This window comes from Mixophyes fleayi, chromosome 8 (assembly GCF_038048845.1).
Source record: "Mixophyes fleayi isolate aMixFle1 chromosome 8, aMixFle1.hap1, whole genome shotgun sequence".
In the NCBI taxonomy this organism is placed as follows: domain Eukaryota; kingdom Metazoa; phylum Chordata; class Amphibia; order Anura; family Limnodynastidae; genus Mixophyes; species Mixophyes fleayi.
This window is the reverse complement of record NC_134409.1, coordinates 65,983,898-66,007,629: the sequence shown is the minus strand read 5'-3', so window position 1 is coordinate 66,007,629 and position 23,732 is coordinate 65,983,898. Positions and strand designations below refer to the sequence as shown.

Below are 23,732 nucleotides of genomic sequence, written 5' to 3'. Positions count from 1 at the left end.
TAGGACCAAAGTGGTTAAAACTGACTTCAACAATACAAACAATTTACATTAGCACAGTGATATGCTGGCATTTTTAAGAGATATATGAACTCTATACTTCTAACAAGTTAGGGACTGACTACCGAAATATGGCAATGTTCAATAAGCAACTTGCAATTGAGTTCCTCAATAAACAGAGCTGCCCTGACAATTGAAAAAAGTTAAAACCATACAGATCAACTACCTACTACAACAAATAAAAATGTTTATTTTTTTCTTTAATAGTGTGTTTGTTAGCTATATGCATGCATTTACTTGATATTTTACACCTATGGTTAATGTTACAAAATGTCAGCACACAAAATAATTTTGTAACAATGGCAGTTATTTGTTTAGCAAAAAAATAGTGATAAGATTCTCGTGTAAAGCAATACTTCATGGACTTGTACATTTTTTATTCCTTGATCAGATCAATACATAAAAGGCTCTAAATGTAAAGTACTCATGTTAGAGCACTGTCAACTTGTACATTTGGACCTCCCCCTGATTAATTTATATACATAAACACACACACACACACACACACACATCCAGGACTGTTCCTACCATGAGGTTTGTCTCAGACAGCACCATCCTGGGGATGGCAGAAATAAGCTTCTCTCCTCAATTTCTGATCCTTAACTTGCCTTACCCTGCTTCCCGGAGGGCTCTGGTCACCTGTCACTCTGCAGTAATTAACTTTAGAATGAGTATAGAGTGACACACGTTTCTTGCTCGCTTTCTGACATTCCTTCTTGCAATCACTATAGCTTGAGTGCACAGGAACAGAGGCTGGAGAGACCCTACTCCTCTCACCTTGTCACACACTGTGCTTGCTAGTGTGTGGCTGATGACAAAGGCAACCAGGAAGCTGCAGACTACATTATTCTCACTAGTGTGCAACAGTTTTACCTAGTGCTTCTTGAATAAGCAAATTACATCATACTTGCCAACTCTCCCGCATTGTCCGGGAGACTCCCGCATTTTGCGAGAGTCTCCCGGACGAGTGTGGCAATCTCCCTGATAGGAAGGGGGAAAAATTTAGTTTAAACGCCGCGATTCACCCGGAATCGCGGCGTTTAGCCCCGCCCCCACTGTAAAATGACGCGACCCCGCCCCCACTGTAAAATGACGCGATTTGCGTCATTCCGTCACGGGGGCGGGGCCAAAATGACGCGATTTCGCAGCCCCGCCCCCTGCACGCCCACGTCCCAGCCGGCATCTCCCGGAAGAAAAAAAAAAAATGTTGGCAAGTATGAATTACATTCTGTTGAAAATTTGGACCTATCATGACCCACATGTGTGCAAATCATATGGGGTTATAACATAGTTTAAATAGATTTTACACTATGCTCTTAAATTATTTTTTTACTTCATTAATGACAGTTTACAAAACCGTGACTGAGATTTTGGCAAACAACCACAGGTTGTTTTTTAATAAAATTAACGTTTTATAATACCTATTTTTGAGTGCCAGTAACCCCGCACCTGTTTTAACAAGTTTGAACAATTGCACATAAAAATGTTCCAATATGAATACCAAGAAATGCACAATGACCTTTAGCTGTATTACTACATACCTATCCATTTAAGTCCCTACTGTCATCATGATAACAACTACTTTGACACCAACTTTGTCACACCATTGCAACTAATGTCCAACTAATGCTGGATATTTCCTTTCCATAGTATTTATGAAAAAACTAGTACAGCTAGGCTGAGAAATAATATTGCACAGAAGGTGAAGAATGAATTGAAAAATGAAAGAAAATAGCACAAACATATTACACCTTAGGAGAATAGCTATAAATATCACACCTACTTACATTCTAAAATCTAAAGAACCACACATTCTGCTGGACGTTACAATTCTGAAACACTTAGCTTATGCTGACTAATTTTAAGAGTGTCTTGCATGGTAACTGTATCTAAACAAGGTTAAGCCCAATTGCTTATGAGTCAGTAGAAGTTATGAGAAGCGGGTGGCTCTATATAGTAAAACATAACATACCATTTTCTAGGAGGAGCTCCGATCCTATGACACGCCACATACCACGCTACAACTTTTCCCCATTTGAAGCTTCTTCTAGGCCCAGTGGGTAAAGTGGGCTGTTATACGGGGGTATGTCATGCTGTCACTTCTCCCTCTGCTTTGATTGTAAAACTACCCAATTAAATGAATTTACATTTTCCATACCACCTCTTCGACCAATGCCTGGGCCTGTATGCTGATAAAACAGTGATTAGGTATAACCTTGATTATTTGGAATTACTCCTTCATATCATATAAGCTAATATGCCCCCTGGAAAATCTGACAAATTGTTGAAACATCAAGTTTTTTTTATTGTGCTCTGTGGTGACCTATCTACATTACTTAACATGTGCCTACCAGAGTCACTAATCTGTCAACTCTCAGTATACAACCATTGACATATTTTACAAAATACTATAAAGGTTAATCAACTTAACAGATGCATTATATTTAAAACATGATGCCAACAATATGAAATGAAATGAAAATGCTGTATTCAGTATAGTTCTACCAATGTATTTGTTTGTGTAAGGGATATTATAATTAAAATGTTTTCTTAGTGAACCTGTATTACAAGTTTAATTCAAGGCTGTTTAACTTGCTCAACAGGGTTTTGTTTGGTAAGATACTTTTCTGATTTTCATTTCTTCCAAGTGTCCACCTCATGGACATGTATCTAAAGGTTTAATGTGGATCTCATTTTGAAAATCAAATTGTTATTTTCTGATATACTTATTTAAAAACGCTGTTACCTTACTGGTACTGATTTACTAGGTGCAAAACAATGAGGCACAGTATAAAATCCTCTTTGGTGGTGCTGTGCACCTCGATCTGCCAAGGTGCTCTCAGATTTCCAAAAATCTGGATGGGTTTGCATAACAAAATGGCAGAGAAACTAAAGTACAAACTTGCTGGGGAAAAGGTGGCCAGAGTGCTGGGCTCCTTTCAAAGTAAGAAGCATTTATCATCAGGTTTTTGCACCAGTGTGGACCTGCCGAATGAGTTGTGGCGCGTGGGCTAAACTGCTACCATAGTTGGCAGTAGGACGTTTGGACGATTCTGGGCTCAAAGTGTGAGAAGTGCAGCTCTATTACCTGGCTCATTGGTAAAGTCTCTCCTGTTGCTCTATGTATATTTTTTATGTGTGTGCCACTTTGTACAGTAGTGTTATGTTTTGAACTGTCCTGGCAAAGTGTGATGAAGGAGGTTGCAGTGTGATGAAGGAGGGTGCAGTGTGATGAAGGAGGCACAGTGTGATGAAGGAGGCTGCAGTGTGATGAAGGAGGGTGCAGTGTGATGAAGGAGGCACAGTGTGATGAAGGAGGCACAATGTGATGAAGGAGGGTGCAGTGTGATGAAGGAGGGTGCAGTGTGACGAAGGAGGCACAATGTGATGAAGGAGGGTGCAGTGTGATGAAGGAGGATGCAGTGTGATGAAGGAGGGTGCAGTGTGATGAAGGAGGCGCAGTGTGATGAAGAAGGCACAGTGTGATGAAGGAGGCTGCAGTGTGATGAAGGAGGTATAGTGTGATGAAGGAGGCTGTAGTGTGATGAAGGAGGCTGCAGTGTGATGAAGGAGGCTGCAGTGTGATGAAGGAGGCACAGTGTGATGAAGGAGGCACAGTGTGATGAAGGAGGCACAATGTGATGAAGGAGGCACAATGTGATGAAGGAGGGTGCAGTGTGATGAAGGAGGCGCAGTGTGATGAAGAAGGCACAGTGTGATGAAGGAGGCTGCAGTGTGATGAAGGAGGCTGTAGTGTGATGAAGGAGGCTGCAGTGTGATGAAGGAGGCTGCAGTGTGATGAAGGAGGCACAGTGTGATGAAGGAGGCACAGTGTGATGAAGGAGGCACAATGTGATGAAGGAGGCACAATGTGATGAAGGAGGCTGCAGTGTGATGAAGGAGGCACAGTGTGTTGAAGGAGGCACAATGTGATGAAGGAGGCTGCAGTGTGAAGAAGGAGGCTACAGTGTGATGAAGTAGGCACAGTGTGATGAAGGAGGTTGCAGTGTGATGAAGGAGGCACAATGTGATGAAGGAGGCTGCAGTGTGATGAAGGAGGCTGCAGTGTGATGAAGGAGGCACAGTGTGATGAAGGAGGCACAGTGTGATGAAGGAGGCACAATGTGATGAAGGAGGCTGCAGTGTGAAGAAGGAGGCTGCAGTGTGATGAAGTAGGCACAGTGTGATTAAAGAAGGTTGCAGTGTGATGAAGGAGGCACAGTGTGTTGAAGGAGGCACAATGTGATGAAGGAGGCTGCAGTGTGAGGAAGGAGGCTGCAGTGTGATGAAGTAGGCACAGTGTGATGAAGAAGACGCAGTGTGATGAAGGAGGCACAGTGTGATGAAGGAGGCACAGTGTGATGAAGGAGGTACAATGTGATGAGGGAGGGTGCAGTGTGATGAAGGAGGTACAGTGTGATGAAGGAGGCACAATGTGATGAAGGAGGCTGCAGTGTGAGGAAGGAGGCTGCAGTGTGATGAAGGAGGCGCAGTGTGATGAAGGAGGCACAATGTGATGAAGGAGGTACAGTGTGATGAAGGAGGTACAGTGTGATGAAGGAGGCACAGTGTGATGAAGGAGGCACAATGTGATGAAGTAGGGTGCAGTGTGAGGAAGGAGGCTGCAGTGTGATGAAGGAGGCACAGTGTGATGAAGGAGGTTGCAGTGTGATGAAGGAGGCACAATGTGATGAAGGAGGCGCAGTGTGATGAAGGAGACACAGTGTGATGAAGGAGGCACAGTGTGATGAAGGAGGTTGCAGTGTGATGAAGGAGGCACAATGTGATGAAGGAGGCACAGTGTGATGAAGGAGGTACAGTGTGATGAAGGAGGCACAATGTGATGAAGTTGGGGGCACAGTGTGATGAAATATGGTGCAGCCTGATGATGACGAGGCAAATGTGTAAATTCACTAATTAGAAGGGAAAATAGGAGGAGGAACAGGGACAGATAGAGAGGATCAAGGAGTAAGGGAAGAGTGAGAGAATCAGGATGTAAGGCACAGAGGAGAGCAGGTAGGGAGTGAGAGGGGGGGATACCTGCAATGAAGATAAACGCATATAGGACCAGAGAAAGTAAACAGATAAGGGAAAGATAAAGGGTAACATAGAAGATATAAGGGAGCTATTTTGGAAAGTTTTGTTATACAAGCAGGGTCACTCGGTATTGCGTGGGTCTGATTTGTATTGTGTAGCAGTTTTTATATATTAGCAAATTATTTGATAAATAGACCAAAAATACAATTTAGAAAATAATATTTGTTGCTTTGTCGCGTTCTTGTTATGTTGAGTTGTCGTTATGTCTTGTTGTTGTGAGGTTTCCTTCCAGAGGTCAAACAGTTGTTTACAAACAAAAAATGTTTTCAATACTTGTTGCTTTGTCGCTATGTGGTCTGATAGGTTACTTTTTCGATACTAAATAACTATGTTAGATTTGGCAGCTTTAACTTGAGAGCTGTGGAAAATATTCACCAAGAAACTATATATATAGAAAGATAATGGAGATAGAGGGAAAATGTATGTACACAAAGGAAACATGAGGGAAAGGTGGATGGACACAGAGGAAAAGTAATGACACAGGAGAGGTGGGCTACACAGGGTGGATAGCCTAGCATCATTTAATATGTTTTATATTATACTATGTAGTGTTAAAATGCAACTAAAATACATTTCACTCTAAAACCCCTAAACCTTCGGGGGCCCGGGCAGCCCTCAGCCGTTCATTTCAAATTGAGGGTTCCATACCAGCAATTCTTAGTTTCCACTTCGACCACTGAGTAAGACTATAGCAAAATAAGGCAAGGTAGAAAGCGCTGCTTAACATTATAAAAACCAATAAAAGAAATAGTGGAATAAACATTAAACTTCAGAGTAATGTAATGCGACAAAGCACAGCAGAGTTGGACTATGGCAATGACTGAATATTTCTAGTTCAACAACTCCAAGCTATGCAATTTGTTATGTAATATGTATAAAACGTACTTAGTTTCCTTGTGCAGACCGTCCAGTCTACAGACACTCTGATGCTTACAGTGGCCCCTGCAGTAAACTGGAAATGTCCTTCTCTATTCCTATGTGGCTAATACCTTTATATCATACACCTAAATTTGACAGATGTTTTCAATAACCTGCACTGTCTTAATTACCCTTATTTCCTTTCTTACAGTACAATGTTATAGATTTTGCTTAGTGGCAAAGAAGAAGTGTGTTTTTCATAATCTTGTAAAAGAGGAACAAGGACTAACATCGATCTAATCTCCCCACCCAAGTAATGTAGTAGAGAAATATGTAGGAAATCATTTAGAGCACAAACAACATAATATAGATAGATACGTAGATAGATAGATAGATAGATAGATAGATAGATAGATAGATAGATAGATAGATAGATAATTTACGCTTCCAAGGGTGCCCTGATATCAGGAAACTCAAACAGCACAGAAGTTTGGATTCTGCAAACTTGTATGTGTTCTTTCTAGTGTAGCACACTTAACATATATTTATCCCTGTTTCCCCTCCCCTTAGTATGCAAGGTCGTATGAGCAGGGCCCTCTTTCCTTCTGTCTCACTACCATTTATTTTATTCCTTTGTCACTGTACTTGCTATGTTTGGAGATATTGAAGTCTTGGCTCATTTTACTCTGTACTGTTGTACTCTTGTATACTGTCTGTACTGTATTTTTGTATTTTGTACAGCGCTGCGGACACTTTGTGGCGCCATATAAATAAAGAATAATAATAATAATCCCCATATTGCTTAAAACATACTTGTACAGAAATACAGTGAAAGAAAGCTCTTATCTCTCCTGAAGTATTCCATACTTGCCTACTTTTTAAATCTGTACTCCAGGAGATCGGAGTACAGATCATGTGAGAAAGGGTAGGAGGGGGCATAACAACGTCAATATATCACTATAGCCCTGTCCTTACCCATACAAAAATACAAGGAGGTATATTTACTAAACTGCAGGTTTGAATGAGTGGAGATATTGCCTATAGCAACCAGTCAAATTCTAGCTATGATTTTTTAGAATATACTAAATAAATGATAGCTAGAATCTGATTGGTTGCTATAGACAACATCTCTACTTTTTCAAAACTGCAGTTTAGTAAATATACCCCAAGGTATTGAATGGCGGGGGTGGGGCTTAATGATGTGATTAATCCCAGCCCCCACTACTGAATGCCATGAATTTTGGCATTTTTTCAGGGTCCGGGAGGTTCGCCTACTCCTCCAGGAGTACGGGAGGACTCTCTGAAATTCGGGAGCCTCCTGGAAATTCTGGGAGAGTAGGCAAGTATGATGTATTCTCCAATGTAGTTCCACACATTCTAGACAAATCTTATTAATGATTATAGTGTTTTATTAAGTCTCAACAAAACAAGTACTGAATGATAACAAAAAATGGTAGGTTAACTGCGCTTCTTACTAAGGAGCACATTTACCAACAACCGCATAAAATGAAAAATAGTTTTCAATCCTTATCGCATTGATAAGGATTGAACTATTTCTCATATTTATGAAAAAACTTCAGCAGGGACAGCAGTTACGATAAACTGCTGTCCCTGTGAAGTTTAACACTTACCTATGCACTGCCTGGTCACTGTGAAGAAACTTAAGATGCCGGCATCCTCGTTGAACTCCTACTGCGCATAAGGCATGCGCACAGAGACTATACTAATGAGCAACTGTTATCGTGTGGGAGGGAGGGATCACATGATCCCTCCAGACATGCGCTGTGCGCTCTTTGGAGCAGAGCTGACAGCTAGGAAAGTCTTCAATTACGTTAATGTACGTCAGCTTCAGATATCACTAAAGTCAACCAAGAATATTTCAGGAAAATAACTTGTTGAAAGTCTCTGTAATGATATAAATATACAAGTCCCAATAGCACGTCCCTTCTGATGTTAGTAAATCCTGAATGCATTCCTTCTTAATAAATCGTAATTAAATACTGAATGCTGCCCATATGCACTAGGTATCCAGGAAAAGTTTTCTCTTACAGTTTGTAGCAGGATGTATGTGCAACACGCACTAAGAGCCTGATTTTGAGTTAGGGGCAAAGCAAAAAAAAGAAGCAACTTTGCACCTAGACAAACCATGCTGCAATGTAAGGGGTTCAAATTGACTTTTTTTTTTGGCATGCAAGGAAAATACTGTTTTTTCATGTATCACACAAATACTTGATAGCTTTATTTTTACACTGAAATAAAAGTTGATCTATGACATGCCATATGTCAACTATAAATATGTCTCTAGATTTTAAATTTACCTCCCCCTCTAATGCAACATGGTTTTGCCAAGATGCAGAGTTGCTCCTTTTCTTCGCTTTGCTCCTAACTCAAAATCAGGCCCTAAGTCTTTAGGATAAATAAAAAAAAAAAAACGCACACTTACAGATAGCAGATGTGTTGTCTTGTGTTTAAATCCTTCTGCAGAACTTGAGGAAGCCACTGGGGCGAATTGCTGCTTATTTGAATTGCGTTTTAAGCGGTGAATACAGTAAGATCCATCACCGCAGCTTACTTTGTTATCTACACTACTAGCTCGCAAGTAGGACTAGAACAGCTGCCTGACTGCCTAAGAAGCAGCCAATACGAGGACAGACCCACTGCGCATGCGCAGAGATCGAGCTTCAAACCCCAAACTGCGGGACCTCACTTTGACCATAAATAGCCCTCCGGTTAGTACAGGGGTGGTAAGAAGTTCTGCATATGCAGATGAGAAAGTTAAAAGCGAATACCTGATTGTCCTATTAACCCACAAGTGTGTAAGATCGCTCTTGACTCAGTAAATCCCTGTAAATGTAACATCCAGTAAATTCATTAGGCAAGTCAAGTAGTTTGAGAAGAGACCGGTAATTGTATTTCTTGGACAGGTTACTTGTTTATATATGTTAATTTGGGGTGCTAACTGTACCATTCCGAATGGGAAAACAATAGATTTACTCTTTAAGGACGTTTATTGTGGCTTACATACGATCATTACACACTTGCATGCATGTAAACTAACGCATTAGTCCTCAGAGCACTTACATATTTTAACTCCAAAGAGGTATTATTTAGGCTATTTAAAAATAATATATTCATGTTGGACGAACTTTCTCTTATTCAATTGCATTAAAAGCAAAAACAAAACAACTTGATACTGATACTGTAAAAAATAGATAAGAATGCTAACGATGTCACAATTAAGAAAGTTCAAACATATACATGAGTTAACATAATATCCTAATTGGATTCTTCTCATCCTAAAAACATGAAATACAGTAATATTGTAATTGATGTATTTCACTGAGGCCTCCTTATCTGAGAGTAATAATAACTATGAGCATGGACATGTATCTAAGTAGAGAAAGGTCCATGGTTCCCATGGGGAATATTTACTAAACTGTGTTCAAAGCCCCAAAAACCGATTAAACGCAAAATTGTTATTTACTATGACTGCATTGCAGCAGATATCCTAGATATCTGTTGCTTTGCATATCTCTTTGTTTTTCTGAGCAGTCCCCATAACAGTGTATGGGCACTGCTCAGTAACGCTATGTATGAATAGCCGAACTGCAAAAAAAAAAACATGTTATTGTACGCCAACTGAAGCTGGCGTACATTAACATAATTGAAAAATTTCACTGAAACAGCTCACATGATCCCTCCATGTCACATGCCTGAGGTTCTTTCATTTAGGGATCTCTGTGCGTGTGCCCGGGGTAACCGGTTGGGGCATGCGCACAGGGATTGAAAGAGTGGTGAGCAGCATCGCATAGGGAGGAGAAGAGAAGACTCAAGTGAAAGGTAAGTGATACTCTTCACAAGAACAGCCGTTTTTTGTAACGGCTGTTCCTGTGTTGATTTTTTAATAATTATGAGAAACTTTTCAATCCGCATCTATATGATGAGGATTTAAAAGTTTCTACTGAAAAAAACGAAGGCTAATAAATAGACCCCTTAGTAAGTTAATTTTCTTTACCCACTGTGCCCTTCTCAATTTCAGTGGTGTGAAAAGGTGTAACACATTGCTCTTAATAACGAACCTGGAACATTCAAATTGAAATCGCTGATTCAATCAAGCTTTTCCATAAGCTACTCCAACCACTCTCAGGGGCACATTTATCAATGTTCGCCAAAAATGATAAATAGTTATCAATCCTTATCGCATGGATAAGGATTGAACTATTTCTCAAATTTATGAAAAACGGATCACAGAAACAGCAGTTCCGATAAACTGCTGTTTCTGTGATAAAAAAAATCACACTTACCCCGCCTCTTCGGAAGCGCTGTCTCTGGATCGCCTCTTGGTCCTCTTCATTTTTCTTTACACTGGAATTGCGCATGTAGAGTTCGAAGAGCTGCACATGCGCACAGACATCTCCGCTCTGTCTCTGCAACTATAGTAGCAGAGACAGAGCAGTGAGTGACAGGGAGGGATCATGTGATCCCTCCACACATGCGCTGTCTAGCTCTGCTCTTCGGAGCAGAGCTGAAAGCACTGATTTCTTTTAAAAATGATAATGTACGCCAGCTTCAGCTGACGTACATTATCATGACAAGTTACCGGAAAAAAACTTTTTTTCGGAACTTGTTAGATTGCGACCGGGAGCAGTCACCATACTGTAGAATGGTGACTGCTCCCAAAAACCAAAAGGAATGCAAAGCAGCAGATATCCATGATAACTGCTGTGATGCACCCTTCTTAAATATGCGGGACACACAGAGGGACCTTAATTACACGGTAAGTGCACGATGGTGCACTATCATTTGTTAAATATGCCCCTCAGTGAGGCCTCAACAATACATAACTTTGTGAAGAGTAAGATGAAATTCACCACATTAAGGGGCCTATTTATCATTCATCGTTTTTTTGTGTGCAAGCTTTTCAATCCTTATCTCCTTGATAAGGATTGAAAGTTTCCTGCAATATATCAAGAAAGTTCTGTGGGACAGCAGTGCCGATAACCTGCTGTCCCTGAGAAGTGACTCACCTCCTTTTCGCAGCCTCTTCTCATCCGAAGAAAACTACAATGATCTTCTCCTCCTTTTTTTGTTAGTGCGCATGCGCCGACCGAAAGCCACGGGCATGCGCACTAACAAGAAGGTAACTCACGTGACAGGGAGGGATCAAATGATGCCTCCACACATTCGCTGTCCAGCTTTTCAGAGTAGAGCTTACAGCTGAGAAAGATTTCAGTTATGTTAATGTGGCGTACATTAGCATGTAGAAAAAGAGAAAAATTTCACTAGGCAGGCTTTGATAGCATTAATGAGCACTCCCCATTAACTGTTATGGGGAGTGCTCAGAAAAACGATAATAGATGCAAAGCAGCAGATATCTGAGATATCTGCTGCGATGCTAGAATCATACATAGCAATTTAGCAGTAAATCCCCGAAACAACAGTTTTGATGAATAGGCCCCTAAATGTAATCTATCTGAGAAAAAAAACAAATATTTTAAGGCTTTGTGCTAAGAGAAGAACTCAAATAGCCTTCCTGCAGAAAACACACGTGAAGTTATATCACCAGCTGTAATTCCCTCCAGAAAGTCATTTAGATACCTGTTTCCGGACAGCTGGACTATTGGGATGCCAGAAGGTCACCCTCGCTAATATATATGTCCTAAACCAAAGGGAACTCTCTTACATTACATCTATTTTTGCAAACATAGACACCTAGTAAACACCAATTAGATCCACTTGATTTCTGGAGGCAACTTTAACCTCTCACTGGAGCCAGTAAAACACAGCTCTACAGGCAGCTATGATGAAAGCCATACCGACAATAAAAGTTCTCTAACTGTCTTTCAGGTGCCCACTTCTAAAACCTCTTTTTTAAAGGTCTCTCAACATTTTTTTCTTTTGAACAATAATCAGTTGGCTATTGGCCTTTTAGAACATACATCCATACAAAATTGTATTTGCATTATTTTTAAAACATTTTTAGAGATAAAGGTAGATTCTTTAAGAATTCTTAAATCTCATGGAATTCTATCTACTTAAAGATAGTTTTCTAAGGCCATGATTAATCTTAACTATTGCCTGTATCTAAAACCTCCTTCGTAAGAAAAGAACATAGTTGCTTTACATGATCTTATCATTAATAAAACTGTCCCTTAGGAGTCAATGAACCTCATGAAACACAATGGATGCACATTACAAAACATTAATGGTTGTGTGCCAAGATTGTCCACATACCATACTTAAAGGTGCACTCATACTTTCCACCCTCTCAGAGTCTGATCAACCAATAGGCTTATCAGGCTGCAGCCTGGGGCACTGGGTCCCTGGGGAGCGCGGCTCCTCCGACATTTAATCTTTACGTGCTACACTATATGAACTATATGAAGGGAGCAGTGAGCTACTTGCCGTCTATTTGACGGCGTTATAACTGAAACAAACAGCTACCGGGCTCTTCACTACATTCCAAGCTCCTGTACAGGAGTAAATTGTGGACACTCCCCTTCACTGAAACAAACTACTGACTGCTAACTGCACAGCAAGCAAGCCTGGCACTGAGCAAATAGCAGGTAACCCTTTCTATACTTGTAGCAGTCCTGTAACATCTAGCCACCAATGGAGTGATAAACACCAACAGCTATCTCTCAGACATCAAGTCCCTGCACAGAGCAGATAGTGGACTTCCTAATCACACTTGTGACAGTTATATGATACACAGGCACAAAAAAAGTGAGAAGACAATAGGCTCTTTACTACACAACAAAAAAAACCTTAACAGCAAGTACTGTATCAGTCACTACAATCATGGAAGGAATTTATGACTTTTTTGGAACAGAGACTGTTACATGCAGTAAGTGACTTAAATTACTTTTTTTCTACACAAAATGGAGGATCTGAAAAGTTCCTGAAGGATTTAGTTAACTTCTGTTAACTGATTTAGCATACAGATTAAGTATTGTGTGGTCATAAAACCTCGTTTCTATGGGTTGAGACTAGAGATAGGCGGGCTCAGTTTCTTGAAAACCGAACCCACCCGAACTGTGAGGATCCGAGTACCGAGCCGAGTTAGCTCGGTACTTTCACGCCTATTCGGATTCCAAACGAGGCAAAATGTCATTGTGACGTCGTCAGATCTCGGATCTCGCGAGTTTTGGAATCAATAAATTCCGCCCTCCACCGCAATCTAGCCCTATTTGAGAGAGGGATACAGAAGGGGTAGGATAGAGTGACAAAGCACAGAGCTCCATTCCTGAATTTCTCATTGCTGAAATAGAAATATACAAGTCCTTGCAGGCTTTTTTGTTAGAATTTGCAGCAATAAGTGTAGGGTGCTCAATACACCCAAAGACAAGAACTCCATTGCTAGTTTTGTCATTGCTGAAATACAAATATACAAGTCCTTGCAGGCTTTTTTTCTAATTTTGCACCAAAAGTGTAGGGTGTTATATACATCCAAAGACAAGAGGTCCATTGCTGAATTTGACATTGCTGAAATACTAATATACCAGTCCTTGCAGTCTTTTTTTCTGAATTTGCACTAATAAGTGTAGGGTCTAATATACACCCAAATAGAACAGCTGCTTTGGTAATTTGGTCATTGCTAAAATACTAATCTACAAGTCCTTGCAGGCTTTTTTTCTCAATTTGCATTACTAAGTGTAGGTTCTAATACACACCCAAAGACGAGTGCTCCATTGCTAAGAGTCATTGATGAATAGGAAGACAAGCAGGCTTGTCTATAGAATTTGCAGGCAAATTCTCTTGCTTTATATAGGTAAAAGACAAAGAGGAGTGCTCCATTGCTGAGAGTTATTGATGAATAGGAAGACAAGCAGGCTTGTCTGTAGAATTTGCAGGCAAATTCTACTGCGTTAAATAGGTAACACACAAAGAGGAGTGCTCCATTGCTAATTGTAATTGCTAAAATAGAAATTATAGGCCTGCAGTTACATTTTATTGTACCATAGCTCACTCAGAAACAGGAGAGGTGGCAGGGTTCAGTGCTGAAACAGAAATTGTAATAATAGGGCTGTCAGTGTTCTTAAAAGTCTCCAGTGACATTGTACTGTGCCATAGCTCATACAGAAACAGGAGGGGTGACATTATTGTTGTCACTCTCCAGTCTCAGTCACGATGATATTAATCCCTCTACCTCATGTGCTAAAGCCTATGTTCAAGTGCATTATCATCATCAACATCATCATCATTTTTAGCGCTTTACAATTGGGGACAAACATAATAAACTAATAAACAAACTGGGTAAAACAGACATAGAGGTGAGAAGGCCCTTCTCGCAAGCTTACAATCTATGGGACAATGGGAGATTGACACATGAGGTTAAGTATACATTTTGCATCTTGGCCCAGCCAGACTGCAAAGGTAAAAGTGACTTATAAGCTTAATGATCCTGTCACCCAACAATGTTGGTCAGGGGGTAGTTGTCTTGTGTGAAATTGTGTAACAGGCAGTAACAGGCTAAAGGTAGTGAGGTTAAGAGGGTGGTTGAGGAATATTATAAGCTTGTCTGAATAGGTAGGTTTTCAGAGAACGCTTGAAAGTTTGTAGACCAGAGGAGAGTCTTATTGTGCGAGGAAGAGAGTTCCATAGAGTGGGTGCAGCCCGAAAAAAGTCCTGTAACCGGGAATGGGAAGATGTAATGAGGGTGGATAAGAGACGCAGATCTTTTGCAGAACGGAGTTGCCAAGTTGGGAGATATTTTGAGACAAAAGAGGAGATGTATGTTGGTACAGCTTTGTTGATGGCCTTGTAGGTGAGTAAAAGTATTTTATATTGGATTCGGTAGAAGACAGGCAGCCAGTGTAGAGACATACAGAGTGATTCAACAGAGGAATAGCGATTTGCAAGGAAAATCAGTCTTGCCGCAGCATGCAAAATAGATTGTAGGGGTTTGAGTCTGTTTTTGGGAAGACCAGTAAGGAGGGAATTGCAATAGTCAATGCGGGAGATGATAAGTGCATGAATTAAGGTTTTAGCAGTGTCTTGCGTGAGATATGTGCGGATTCTGGAAATATTCTTTAGATGTATGTAACATGATTTAGATATAGAGTCAATGTGGGGAACAAAGGATAGTTGTGAATCAAGGATTACACCTAGGCAGCGAGCTTGTGGGGTGGGATTTATGGTCATGTTATCAACAGAGATAGAAATGTCAGGTATGCTCTTCTTGGCGGGTGGGAATATTATTAACTCTGTTTTAGAAAGATTACGTTTGAGTTGGCGAGAGGACATCCAAGATGATATGGCAGAAAGACAGTCAGTTACACGGGACAACACAGATGTCGAGATATCAGGAGAGGATAGATAGATTTGGGTATCATCCGCATAGTGATGATACTGAAAGCCAAAGGAACTTATTAGATTTCCAAGAGAAGCGGTATAAATAGAGAACAGCAGAGGACCTAGCACTGAGCCTTGTGGTACTCCAACTGATAGGGGAGTGAGAGAGCGATTAGAGAGGTAGGATGAGAACGAAGATAGAACAGTGTCTTGAAGACCTAGGGATTGCAGCGTTTGTATGAGAAGAAAGTGGTCAACGGTGTCAAATGCAGCCGAGAGATCCAGGAGAATTAGGAGAGAGTAATGGCGTTCAGTTTTAGCAGTGATCAGATCATTGACAACCTTGGTCAGCGCAGTCTCTGTGGAGTGTTGAGAACGAAAGCCAGACTGAAGAGGATCCAACAGGTTGTTTGCGGAAAGAAAGCGTGTGAGGTGAGTGTAGTCAAGTCTCTCAAGAAGCTTGGAGGGGCAAGGGAGCTGAGAGATGGGACAGTAATTTGAGAGAGAGTTTGGGTCGGAGTTTTGTTTTTTTAGAATAGGAGTAATCACTGCATGCTTGTATAGTGATGGAAAGATGCCAGTAGAGAGTGAGAGATTACAGATTTGAGTTAGAGGTGAAATTAGTACAGAAGACAGGGATCTACCAATTTGAGAGGGAATAGGATCAAGACGACAGGAGGTAGAGTACAAAGATAAGAAGAGAGTAGAAATCTCCTCTTCATTTGTGGGGTCAAATGAAGAGAGGGTGTCAGAGGGTAGTGGGAAGGAATTGAGCTGATTGCTTGTCGAGGAAGAGGATACCATTTCTAGTCTGATCTTATCAATCTTGTCCTTGAAGTAGGAAGCAAGATGCTGAGTACTGATAGTAGATGGAGGGTTCGGGGTGGAAGAATTGAGAAGATGATTAAATGTATTGAAAAGGCGTTTGGGGTTGGAAGCCTGAGCATAGATAAGAGATTGGAAGTATGTTTGTTTTGCAGTGTCCAGAGCATTTCGATAGGAGCGGTAGACAGAAGTATATGTGAAGAAGTCATTAGAGCTTCGAGATTTACGCCAGTGACGTTCTGCTTTACGGGACAGTTTTTGAAGACTTCGTGTTGCGTTGGTGTGCCACGGTTGACATCGAAGTCGACGTGTAGTATGTAGTATCGCTGGAGCCACTTGATCAAGGGCTGTTGCTAAGGTTAGGTGAAAATGAGGTACTGCCATCTCAGGGGATGAGAATGTAGAGATAGGGGAGAGAAGGTGTTGGAGAGAGGTGGAAAATTGTTGAAGATTGATAGAATTCAGATTTCTGCGAGAATGAGGAGGCTTGGTAGAGTTAGACAGTAGAGAGGTTAGAGCAGTGGGGGTGAGAGTGTAGCTGATAAGGTGATGATCCGAGAGGGGGAAGGGTGTGTTAATAAAATTAGAAACTGAGCATAGTCTAGAGAAAAAAAAAACATATGTATGGCCCAAATATATGGGACTCTCATTGTTTAGAGTAGGATCATCCTATTAGCAAAAGCGCCTTGGCGTGGCGGATGGCTTAAACATACATTTGCAAATGTGTGCAACAAAGACTTTTGCATTTTTATCTACAGTAGAAATGGCAGATCTGTTGCTGGCTATAGCAGTGTGCTGGGGGAAAAAATGTTGTGTGTATGTTCCTTGCAGGAAAACCCCACCCTTTCAAGCACCTGTTATGGACTATAAATTGATTTGGGTAGCTTCCACTTTTGTATTTGTCTGAGAGGCATGTTGGTGTCAGTAGCTGAGAGGGGGTACTGGCACTGAATTGCTGTTTAGAGGCTTCTGGGGTACCTCTTTGGTAAGTTGGCTCTCAATTTAAAAACACATATGTATGGCCCAAATATATGGGACTCTTATTGTTTAGAGTAGGACCATCCTATTAGCAAAAGCGCCTTGGCGTGGCGGATGGCTTAAACATACATTTGCAAATGTGTGCAACAAAGACTTTTGCATTTTTATCTACAGTAGAAATGGCAGATCTGTTGCTGGCTATAGCAGTGTGCTGGGGGAAAAATGTTGTGTATATGTTCCTTGCAGGATAACCCCACCCTTTCAAGCACCTGTTATGGCCTATAAATTGATTTGAGCAGCTTCCACTTTTGTATTTGTCTGAGAGGCATGTTGGTGTCAGTAGCTGAGAGGGGGTACTGGCACTGAATTGCTGTTTGGAGGCTTCTGGGGTACCTCTTTGGTAAGTTGGCTCTCAATTTAAAAACACATATGTATGGCCCAAATATATGGGACTCTTATTGTTTAGAGTAGGACCATCCTATTAGCAAAAGCGCCTTGGCGTGGCGGATGGCTTAAACATACATTTGCAAATGTGTGCAACAAAGACTTTTGCATTTTTATCTACAGTAGAAATGGCAGATCTGTTGCTGGCTATAGCAGTGTGCTGGGGGAAAAAATGTTTTGTGTATGTTCCTTGCAGGATAACCCCACCCTTTCAAGCACCTGTTATGGCCTATAAATTGATTTGAGCAGCTTCCACTTTTGTACATAGTCTAGAGAAAACAAGATCAAGGCAGTGACCATCCTTATGAGTAGATGATTCAATCCACTGCGAGAGGTCAAGTGAGGAGGTTAGAGAGAGTAGTTTGGAAGCAGCCTTGGAAGGTGGGTTATCAATGGGGATGTTGAAGTCACCCATGATGATGGTGGGGATGTCTGAAGATAAGAAGTGAGGGAGACATGCAGAGAAATCCTCAATAAATTGTTGCTGTGCTCCAGGGGGACGATAGATCACTGCAACACGTAGAGAGAATGGATTGAAAATGCGAATAGCATGTACTTCAAAAGATGTGAACGTGAGTGATGGGACATTTGGTAGAACTGTGAACGTGCACTGTGGGGAGAGAAGTAGTCCAACCCCACCTCCTTGTCTGCCTTCAGGTCTGGAGGTGTGGGTGAGATGGAGGCCACCATGTGAAAGTGCTGCAGGTGAGGCAGTGTCTGATTGCACAAGCCATGTTTCTGTTATTGCCAGAAGGTTGAAGTGCATAGGGGTTTTAAATCAGGGAAACAAAAATGTAAATAGAAAGCTTGTACCTTTTTAAAGAAAATAAAACTCTCTAAAAATAGCTGAACGTTTACTGTAGAAAAACATAAAATTGCCAAGATACCATTCTGCCCAAAATATTATCAGGCGTACTAGCATCAGGTAGCTCCCTTCTCTTAGCTAGATTTCAGCACTTGCAATCTACACTGTCATTGTATTTAACCTCATCATTGTGTACATCTTCCTCAAACAATACGAATTCATCCCCACTGGAATCCACCACCACAGACGTCTGTGTACTTTGATGTAAATGCCGATAATGGCCTTCCTCATGGAACTTGTAGTTCATTTTATGGCATAACTGTCACGATTTTTGGGCATTTCTTTTACAGCATAGCAAATGTCAAAATGTTGTGCTGACTCATCTGCATCTCCACTGGGTGTCTTGGGAAAACTAATTTTTTCCCGAGAAGCAGTTGCCAGAGAAACTGAAGGAGGAGACGTCATTACAAGATGTTGATAGCTCTTGGATACTGGCGAAGCGAATTAAGTCCTAGATCTACAATTATAATATAGTTAGCGGGTTTGCTTAGTGTCACGATCTGCCTGCAGCATACTGCTTTGCATGGCAGCTCCTAACCTGGACTATCAGACTTTACTATTTTGTGTTCATTTTGTGTCTTAGCAGCAGTACCTCTGCTCACCAGAGGTGCTGCTATTGTGCCTGTTGTGCTCCTAGTACCTTAGGAGTTAACACTGTTCACTAATTATTCCATGCACCTGGGTGTGTTCTCATTTCCCTTTATATACCTGTCACTCCCAACACACATAGCTGGTTATTGATGTCATATCCTGTGGTTACACCCTGTGATTCTTCCTCCTGCATTGTTCCTGTGATTCTACTGCATTAGGATTTCATCATTCATTCTGCTGATCTGTTTCATATGTGAACCTGGGACTTACCTGTGCATTTCCCTGTATATGCTGCCTGGAATCTTCCCTCACCTTCCATTTACCTGCAACTGCTGAATATCTGGTATTTCTGCAAACTTATGATTTCCTCACCTGTTTATATTTGCCAGCAATAAACATTGTTTGTTTCTTCACCTATTCATGGCTCTTTAGCTGTATTTCTACGTTGTATCGTGACAGTATAACCAGCCCAAAAAACAGCTTAGGAGTCAGATGAAAGTTTTTTATTCTGGGACCTTTTTGTTCTGCAATTCATTTTTCGTTTACTTTTGGAACATGTCTGCTTTACCAGCTTTTGAATTGCCACGGCTACAGGCTTTACAAATGGACATAATCCTGTTACGCTCCCAGCTGGCTAAATTTTCCATTTTGCTTATGGACCCACTCAGGAGACTGTCAGATCCTGTCTTTCCTAATTCAGAAGCTGCTGATCTGTCTCAATCCACCTTCTCTGCTGATGAACCTGTGCAAATAGCACCTCTTAAAAGTGCTTCTACACATTTGCTGTTTTCTAAGAACTATGCGGTAACCAATTCCCAGTTCACAGGTGGTCCACGCCCCCATCTGACCGAAGAGGAGCGACAACGCAGAATAACAAACAAGTTGTGTCTCTAATGCACATTTCTTGCAGGACTGTCCTATCTGTAGACCACGTCAGCTTACGGAACCATCTCCTGTTGTGTCCTCTCTGAATTCCAAATCTGTTTATGCTCCACCATTCCTGTTCTCTGGGAAGAGACCCAATCTGCCAGCTCCACCCGCCTGTCCTGAGGCGCCAGCTCCACCCTCCTGTCCTGAGGCGCCAGCTCCACCCTCCTGTCCTGAGGTGCCAACTCCCTCTGTCTCCTGTGCCGAGGTGCCAGCCTCTGTCTCCTGTGCCGAGGTGCCAGCCTCTGTCTCCTGTGCCGAGGTGCCAGCCTCTGTCTCCTGTGCCGAGGTGCCAGCCTCTGTCTCCTGTGCCGAGGTGCCATCATCTGCCTCTTGCTCCAAGGTGCCATCATCTGCCTCTTGCTCTGAGTCTCCTGCCACTGTGTCCGGTCCTGAGTCTCCTGCCACTGTGTCCGTTCCTGAGTCTTCAGCCGCTGCCTCCGGTACCGAGTCTTCAGCCGCTGCCTCCAGTTCCGAGTCTTCAGCCGCTGCCTCCGGTACCGAGTCTTCAGCCGCTGCCTCCGGTACCGAGTCTTCAGCCGCTGCCTCCGGTACCGAGTCTTCAGCCGCTGCCTCCGGTACCGAGTCTTCAGCCGCTGCCTCCGGTACCGAGTCTTCAGCCGCTGCCTCCGGTACCGAGTCTTCAGCCGCTGCCTCCGGTACCGAGTCTTCAGCCGCTGCCTCCGGTACCGAGTCTTCAGCCGCTGCCTCCGGTACCGAGTCTTCAGCCGCTGCCTCCGGTACCGAGTCTTCAGCCGCTGTCTCTGTTCCTGAGCTACAGCCTGCTCCAGAGGGGGCGCTGCCTTTACAGTCTTCTCCAGAGGGGGCGCTGCCCTTACAGTCTTCTCCAGAGGGGGCGCTGCCCTTAGTCTTCTCCAGAGGGGGCGCTGCCCTTACAGTCTGCTCCAGAGGGGGTCCTGTCCCTCCAGTCTGCTCCAGAAGAGTTGCCTGTCCATGCGGTTCAGCCCGAGTTACCACTTGGTGACGTCTGCTCTGAGGCTTCTCACAGCGCTGTCTGCTCTGAGGCTTCTCACAGCGCTGTCTGCTCTGAGGCTTCTCACAGCGCTGTCTGCTCTGAGGCGTCTCACAGCGCTGTCTGCTCTGAGGCTTCTCACAGCTCTGTTCCCCCCGAGGCTTCTCACAGCGCTGTCCCCTCCGAGGCTTCTCACAGCGCTGTCCCCTCCGAGGCTTCTCACAGCACTGCCTCCTTCGAGGCTTCTCACAGCACTGTCCCCTACAAGTCTGCCACCCAGTCCGGGCCTGCTGCTAAGTCTGCCGCCCAGTCCAGGCCTGCTGCTAAGTCTGCCGCCCAGTCCGGGTCTGCTGCCAAGTCGTCTGCCAAGTCCGAGCCATCTGTTGCTGAGGGTGCTAAGTCTGAGCCGTTGCCTTTCTTTGAGGGGCACATTTCCCAACTTTGTGCCCTTCTGAAATTTGCTGCCTCTTATATGCCTTCCATACCAGGGACGGGTACTGTTCCTTATTTCGTATTTTGAAGGAGAAGCTTTGGAATGGGCAAATCCATTTATTGAAACCCAAGATTGCATCCTGTTTGACTTACAACGGTTTGTTGAGGAAGTAATCAAAAAGTTTTCTCCAACCCCTGCAGTGCCATCCTGTGGGTCACCTGTGCTTTCAGCAACACTACCCGGCACTACAGTCCGAGAACTACCCTTGTGCTCCACCCAGTTGGCGCAGGTTCCAACTCTAAGGAAGTCCCGTAAGAGAGGAGGACGTAAGAAAAGAGGTGGTTCTGCAGTGCTTGAACTGGCAGCAGGCATGGCCTCCTTTGCCCTTTTAGCCATGGACGAGGACTTTTCTGCCGGGCCCCCAATTCTGGACTATGATTCCGATGAACTCAGACATTTCTGGTAATTGGGCGTCTGGAATCCGCCCTTAAAGGAGGGGGTACTGTCACGATCTGCCTGCAGCATACTGCTTTGCATGGCAGCTCCTAACCTGGACTATCAGACTTTACTATTTTGTGTTCATTTTGTGTCTTAGCAGCAGTACCTCTGCTCACCAGAGGTGCTGCTATTGTGCCTGTTGTGCTCCTAGTACCTTAGGAGTTAACACTGTTCACTAATTATTCCATGCACCTGGGTGTATTCTCATTTCCCTTTATATACCTGTCACTCCCAACACACATAGCTGGTTATTGATGTCATATCCTGTGGTTACACCCTGTGATTCTTCCTCCTGCATTGTTCCTGTGATTCTACTGCATTAGGATCTCATCATTCATTCTGCTGATCTGTTTCATATGTGAACCTGGGACTTACCTGTGCATTTCCCTGTATATGCTGCCTGGAATCTTCCCTCACCTTCCATAAACCTGCAACTGCTGAATATCTGGTATTTCTGCAAACTTGTGATTTCATCACCTGTTTATATTTGCCAGCAATAAACATTGTTTGTTTCTTCACCTATTCATGGCTCTTTAGCTGTATTTCTACGTTGTATCGTGACACTTAGTTTTATTTCATCCTTCAATTTCTCTAGCTATTTTTCAAAAAGTATAATTAAGGAAATCACTTGACTCAAGCTAACCATGTCTGTACTCTCTTCACAGGTGACTACTTTGCTGGACTAAAGTACATTTCCCTCAAATTCTAGTATTCTTGCAGCTGCTGCATTCTCCTACATTCTGTTGCAGAATCCTGAAAATGACCCTAAATTTTTCGGGACACAAACAGCATCTCCTGCATGTCATTGTCATATTTTAAAAGTTCTGTAACACCAAGTTGATTGTGTGAGCAAAACAAGAAATGTGATGGAATTCCAGTATGACAGCAACCATCACCGAATATGGCTAGACAATATACCATTCGGTCAGATGAAAAGATTAAGGAGAAATTGTACGGAGGGTCTGGTTTTTGCCAGTCAATTAAAAGACATGAAAACACAATTTGAGGAGAAGGGCTATAGAATAGAGGCCCTAAATAAAATGGAGGAGAAAGCATTGCAAATTGATAGAAAGGAACTTCTGACCTTAAAAGATAAAGGTGAGAATGAAGCGTCTAAGAGATATGATTGGGCTTTTATATCTCAATTTAATAGGGATTTTTTGAATGTAGAAAGTGTATGTATGAAATATTGGAACACCTTAAGAAAGGATAATGTTATAGGGAACCTTATCCCTGATAAGCCTATTTTCATATACAAGAAAGCACCGAACTTGAAAGATCATTTGGTTAGGAGTTTTATGTCTGAAGAACAGAGAAAATCCAGTAGGACTAAAGGTTTCCTTCGATGGGATTGTATGGCCTGCAGAACGAGTACATCTAATATTGGTAAATTTATAGAAGTGTAAATTAATGGCTATAAATGTAAGATTGAACAGTTCATAACTTGCCACACCAATAATGTAGTTTATGTAATAGAATGTGAATGTGGATATTTCTATTTAGGCAGAACAACCCGCCAGTTGAAAGTAAGAATACGGGAACATGTATACAACATACGCAAGGGTTTGGAGACCCACTCATTATCAAATCATTTCAAAATTCATCACTCTTGTAATCCTGAGAAAATAAGACGTTTTTGGGGGATACAAAAAAATTGAGAGTAGTTGGAGGAATAAAGACATTACCACCTCTTTATCAAGAGCAGAAATGAACTGGATTTTCAAATTAAAAACATTAGCCCCCAAAGGCTTAAATATTGAGTTGAAATGGTTTTTATGAGAAGTAGAAATACATGGAATCCTGTTTTTGTTTCCACATTTTCTATAGAATTTCAGATTCAGCAGAGCATCATAGATATTGATGAAGATTTGCTATAAAGTCTCTTGGATATA

At 42.2% G+C, this 23,732-nt stretch overlaps 1 protein-coding gene across 2 annotated transcripts in view; it reads right to left on the bottom strand.

Moving 5' to 3' along the window:
• Positions 1–8,639, bottom strand: part of LOC142100093 (beta-1,3-galactosyltransferase 2-like) — a 30,601-nt gene extending 21,962 nt beyond the window's left edge. Inside the window, exon 1 of one of the 2 annotated variants that reach the window (XM_075184075.1) lies at positions 8,456–8,639. The gene's annotated coding sequence lies outside the window, so the exon portion shown is untranslated. Of the gene's footprint in view, positions 1–585; positions 812–8,455 lie in introns of those variants that run through there. The other variant, XM_075184076.1, reaches the window with a different exon arrangement.
• Positions 8,640–23,732: the final 15,093 nt, after the last annotated feature.